A 6,473-nucleotide genomic window follows, 5' to 3' on the forward strand; every position below is an offset into this window, starting at 1 on the left:
AAATCGATATTTTTTCCAAAAAGAATCGCTACTATTTTAAATGAATCAACTTTTTCAAAAAGAATCACTACTTTTTTCTAAAAAGAATCGAAACTTTTCCCAAAGTGAATCGATGCTTTTCAAAAATGAATTGATACTTTCCTAAAATGAAACGTGATTTTTTTCTAAAATGAATCGCTACTTTTCCCAAAATTAATCAATACTTTTTCAAAAAGAATCAATACGTTCCTTAAAACGAATAGATTTTTTTTACAAAATGAATCGCTACTTTCCTAAAAAAGAATTGATACTTTTTCAAAATAATTTGCTACGTTTTTTAAAGAAATAGCCACTTTTCCCAAAATAAATCTATATTTTTTCAGCTACTTTCTCGAAATGAAAGTGGAAATAAATAAATGCATAAATAGATCAATGAAAAAATAAATAAACTTTTATTTCCTTATTCATGTATAATTGTATTTTTATTCACATTTAAGTTTTTTTTTCTTCGTATATTTATGTATTTTAATTTATTTATTATTAAGTCATTTTTGGCATTCCATCAAATATTGAGTAAATAAACATGCAAAGGGTATCAGAGGCCTGTACCATGATGGTAGTTGAACAAACTCAGGGTTACAGGATTAGTTCTGAGTTGACAAAACCAAACCAATCCAACCAGGCTTTGTTGCTGATCATCAACTTTCTCTGTCAACACAGGCTTTGATCCTGAGTTTAGGAGTTTAGGTGTGACATCAGTAGTGAACAACCAATCACATGCTGAGAAAGAGTGAAACTGAGATTCATTTCTCCCGAGAGAAGCAGCGCGATTCACTACAGAATATTACGAGATTAAAAAATATAAAGATTTTAAACAAATTTACACAGCAAGAAGAAAACAGCTCTGAAAGAGGACAACTAAAATAAAAAAGTCTTGCTATGTCAGTGCAAGTAAAAGTTGTGAAATTATTTTATACAGTTGATAAAGGTAGAGAAAATGTAACATTTAAGCTCACATAGTCATTTTATAGCTTTATCTAATGATTCTAAAGCGCATTTATATTACCTTTACATATTTATTCAATTAAACTGTGCATAATAATAATTGATGAACTAAAATTGTACATGTGCGATCAATTAAGGGTATAATAATTACATAAATAATATCTAAATCATACAAAATCATTATTCTAAATAATCATTAAAAGCTGGACAATTTTGTATTTAAAAATCATTTGCTGTGTAGTAGGGCTGTCAAACGATTAATTGCATCCAAAATAAAAGTTTGTTTTTACATAATACATGTGTGTGTGCGGTGTATAATTATTTTCTATATATAAATACACACACATGCATGTAGCCTATATATTTAAGAAATATTTGCATGTATATATATATTATATATAATTTATATTATATATAAATATTTTATATATAAATAACATATTTCTTAAATATATATATATGCATGTGTGTATTTATATATAGAAAATAATTATACACCGTACACGCACATGTATTATGTAAAAACAAACCTTTATTTTGGATGCGATTAATCGCGATTAATCGTTTGACAGCCCTACTGTGTAGTGATCTTTTATTTGGAGTGGAGTGACTTTATCGCATCAGACATGTGTCACTTTGCTCATAGCTGATTGGTCCAAATTCGGTTTGTAACCTCTTTCCTGGAACATAACCTGTCCGAGACCGGGTTAGCCGTGGAGCGTAAGTTACTATGGCGATGAACACTGCTAAAAGCCAAACCACTTTCATGGTGCTTAAAAAGAGTTGGTGCAAACTAAACTGAAACACATCGGGCTAGCCGCCTAAACCAGCTTCATGTTATAGGCCCCTGTACAATTTTATGAATAACACATTTTCCAATTCTGCAGAGTTCACCAAGTTTATTTATTGATGATTTTTTGCAATAATGTAGACAAATATTTAAGACACAAAGTAAAATCCTATCCAATATTGATAATAAAATGAATAACTTCCTTTCATTAGTTCAGTGACATTTGCAATAGGCTGTCAAGTCACAAAAATGTGCCAAAGATCTAGTTGAAGACCTTTTAATTATTATTATTATTTTTATTAAAATGTGTTAATATTCAAAGATGCAACAACACACTGGAAATGAATTCAATAGATTGTCAAAATGACGCTATTGTTGTGTTTTTAATAGACACATTTGTGAAACTCAAGACCTCTGATGTTGATCTTAAATTACCATTGCTGTATTTTTACAGAGAATACCCAACAAGCCTGGACATAAAAAATAAAATAAATAAATAAAAGTAATGACAAAGTAAGAAGTAATGAAATCTAATATGATTAATCTAATATGTTCAGTGTGTGTGTGTGTGTGTGTGTGTGTGTGTGTGTGTGTGTGTGTGTGTGTGTGTGTGTGTGTGTGTGTGTCTAGTGCAGTGTGTGTGTTTGCTCATATGATCTTCTTAGACACGCCCACTGCTGTCTCTCTGCTTCAGTTTCTGTTTCCTACATAGTCAGCTGACCTCTCACTCCCTCCCTGGAAGAACTGATGTTATGTTTGTTATCTATTCACCTCAGACTCATATTTTACCCTGAATGGCTGATTTACGCACAAATACATTCAGGTGCTGTTTAACCTCTGCTCACTGTCAACTGATATACAAAAACTCTTTATTCAAGAACACATATTGGTCAATTAATTAACTGCATCTTTTTTCCTGGACAGCAACAGCTGAAAATGTAACTTTAGTCATCGCTTTAAGTGTCTGATACAGAAACCGACTTTCAAAAATAAACCAAAACAGTGACATATAGCCTATAGGCATATACATGGCAATTTTAAACAGCCATTTATATTTAATATTAGTTAAATGACATGGCACTATGACTTTATAAATATAATAATATCTAAGAGTTTTCCTCATCTTACAAACCCGTGCTAGCCTACTGTACATCTTTAGTTTCACTCTCCCAGTTATTCATCTGTTCTTCTGCAGCTGTAGAAAGCATCTCTTCTTCAATAACACCAAAAAACTTATTTTAATAACACTTTTAGTACTGTGAGAAAAGGGGGGAAAATGTCAAGTAAAAGCTGAACCAAATACATTAGCAAACGGTTTAATTTCCGTAAAAGTTATATATTTTTTAAAAGACTGATATTCTTATTCAACTTTTATTCACGAGTCTAGTGTAGGTTTAGTCTACATAAATGTTTCTCTGATAAATGTTCAACCCTTGATAATCATCCATAAAAGTCCAATGTTAGTTTTTGTACGGAGTTTCTTACGTATTTTTCACCGCCCACTGTAACAGACACATAAATAGTAAAGTGAGCGCGTGCGCTGACTCACATCATCTCGCAGCTCGCGAACAAGGTAGGCCTACAGTATTCTGTTCTTTTTTTTTTTCATAATATATGGGATCATTCTGAACTTTACACCAGATAATGCTGCTTTCATATCATTTTTTTAATTACACCAAATAGCTCTGGCGTAGTAAACCGTTAGCATATTTGAAATTCTCTCTCAGATGGGCTGTAGGTGGGTGTGGTTTAAAGAGAAATGAAACCTAATGTGTCCACATGTTACTCCACATAAACTGAATGGCTGTTAAATAAATAAATAAATAAATAAATAAATAAGTAAGTGCACTAATGTTGAAGTTAAACCAGTCCTGTTCTTTACTCTCTTTTCCAGCAGGATTGTCAGGAACACGATGAGGACTCTGAATAATTTGTCTGATCTGAGAGAGTCCAGGTTTGGTCAGCCTTCTCCCAGACACGGTCTGAACTTGCTGTGGTGGTTTGCTGATGAATGTGTTGATATTGACTCCAATGGTCGTATAATTGCACTCTGCAACCCTGCAAACAGAGATTTTGGCTTTTGTCTGTTCCATAATAGGGAAAGACTTCTTCCTTACTCTGACCAACCGTACTATGAGGTGGGCAACCTGAACACCCCTGACTCGCTGCCTGAATATGTCACTGAGGATGACACAGGACGATCAGATGATGACAGCAACACAGATCGCATCATTGTTTTGTTTAGATCTCACTGGTCCACTCCACGATTCGACAGGATTTATGTGACACAGCACTCAGATCCAGTGAACTTTGACCACAATCACACCTACTGCATTCGCATTAAACTCGTGAAGGCCATTAAAAGATTAAGCAGAAACAAATTCCTCAGGAAAACTTGGAATGATTCTTATCCGATTACTATAGAACAACAGTGCCTACGCTTACCTACGTTTCCAGCTGCAGCTCGGTCAGTGGAGAGTAAACCCAATCAGAGTCAAGATACATGCTGCATTGTGCTGATTGTGCTGATTTTGCTTATTTTTGCTATTTTGCTTTTTGCTTTTAATATTGAAAAAAATATTGGTTATAAATATAAATATTAATATTGTTTTTTTGAAGCATTGAAAGCATTTTTAAGATAGTAGTAGTAGCTTGTCTTCTTTGGAAAATTGTCTTGTCTTTTTTGGAATTGTCTTATATGGATAAAAGTGTGTATGTTGGGGGGGGGGGGCACCATAGATAACTTTAAAAATCTATATTGATCAACCATTAATCTGAATATTTTGTTTTAATTACGCTTTTCTAGTTCTGTGTTTATATTTGTTGTGCTGGTTTATCTATGACATATTTCAAACATAGAATTGTCTCCATTAAGCTCCAAAACAATTGCAAACACTGTAAAAAAAACATCGTGATTTTAACGGTCAAAGACTGTAAAAACGCTACAGTGAAAAACTGTTTATTGGTTAAGAGAAAGTTTCCTTACTATATATGGTAAACAACTGTGATAGATCTAACAGTACATTTAATGTAATTTTACTGTAAAATACTGTTAAATTTACAGTTTTTGGAAGTGAAAAAGAACAAGTCATTGTATAATTTACATTGAAAAAACGTAAATTGACATTCCCACAATTCCCTGCGTGACACTTCACATTTTATGTATTTTTTGTTGAAATGACTGTTTCTTCATAGTTTTCTTAGTTTTTTTCTAATCAGTTATGACATTAGGGTTTTATGTTACATTTAATATTGTTAAATTAAGGTTTATTGCATTTTTAAAATTTCACGTGTGTTACCATGATGTGGTTTAGTGTTTGTGTGAATGACACTGTGCAGCTTTTATATTTCAGTATTAACGCTCTTGTGGAAGAGCTGCTTGAGACGAGCTTTAAATCATCATGTGATTTTCATCTCCACTGTGAATGATGATTGTCAGTATATTACTATGGTACAAAGCAGATATAAATAAAAACTTCAATAGGTCAGTAAATTAACATTATATCAGATAATTAAATACGCTTTATTACTGTAAATTTAAGTAAAGTCTGTAAAATCTAAAATGTTGCTACCGTATTTTTTACAGTAAATTTCTGGCAACCACAGCTGCCGGTATTTTACCGTAAATGTAACAGATTTTATTTAACAGGGAAAAAGTGTATTTGTGTGCTTTAAATTACAGTGTAAACTTATATATTAGCTTTACCATAAATGCTAAGGCTATATTTAAAGTCCCCCTGTGGTGAAAGTCAAGCTTTTAATGTTGTTTATATGTCTATGTGGTGTTTTTCTCAAGACGTGTAAAGTCACAAGTGGACACCATTGTTGAGTATTTTCTCTTTAAAACTGCAGCGAACCAAAGACAGTCTCAAAAACACGGTTTGAAATCACTGGTGTTTCTGATGTCACAAACTACCTTGTAACCAATCATGTGGATCTCTGAGCTGGTGTGAGTGAGTGGAGGCGGGGCTCATTTGTATATTAATAGAACCATGCATTCTAGGCAAGGGTGTAGAGTTACATTCAAGCTAGGCATGGAGCACAATATTGGTCTTCAAAATGGGGATATTGCTGAGCCAGAGGTTGGTGTTTCTGGTCTCCATGAGCAAAAAATTTAACAGGTTAATACTTTTGCCCAAAGCATTGTGTTATATTATTTTATTATTGCTTTGTTAAAGTTTTTTTTTTTTTTCTAAGTAGTATTTTTGTAAGTTTACCATGCACAAAGTGTCAATAAATATTATTTTCTCTTTAAAAGCATATATTTTATTTTATTGGGGGGAGGAGACCTGTAGTTTCTGAGACAGGGGCACTCAACTGTCCTGCATCTGTCCTAATCAAACACACCTAAATAATGTAAGTAGTTTTAGGATTACTTCAAAATTACATCCAGGTGCTTTTGATCACAACTGAAACTCAGGACCTGACTTGTGTCTCTCTGTTTATGCTCTAAAACATACTGAGATAATACAAAATAATAAAGATATTTTAGTTTGAAATGTTTGGTGTCTTACAACAATCATGTTAAAACAACTTCCATAATTAAAAAAAAAAAATTAACTTATGTCAGCCTCTTTGATGTTCTGTCAAAGAAAATATGAGTACATATGTATATATATATATATATATATATAGGCTATATATATGTTGACTATAAAAAATGGGTATAAATATATAAATACATTATACAATAAAAAAA

At 32.3% G+C, this 6,473-nt stretch overlaps 1 long non-coding RNA gene across 1 annotated transcript; it reads left to right on the forward strand.

The window, feature by feature from the left end:
* The first annotated feature begins 3,275 nt into the window (after positions 1-3,275).
* On the forward strand, positions 3,276-6,034 carry LOC308687618. Its single transcript, XR_014029768.1, has 2 exons — positions 3,276-3,347; positions 3,669-6,034. It is a non-coding gene; the product is annotated as an uncharacterized lncRNA (long non-coding RNA).
* The last annotated feature ends 439 nt before the right edge of the window (positions 6,035-6,473 follow it).

This window comes from Scardinius erythrophthalmus (assembly GCF_964197995.2).
Source record: "Scardinius erythrophthalmus genome assembly, chromosome: 3".
NCBI lineage: Eukaryota > Metazoa > Chordata > Actinopteri > Cypriniformes > Leuciscidae > Scardinius > Scardinius erythrophthalmus.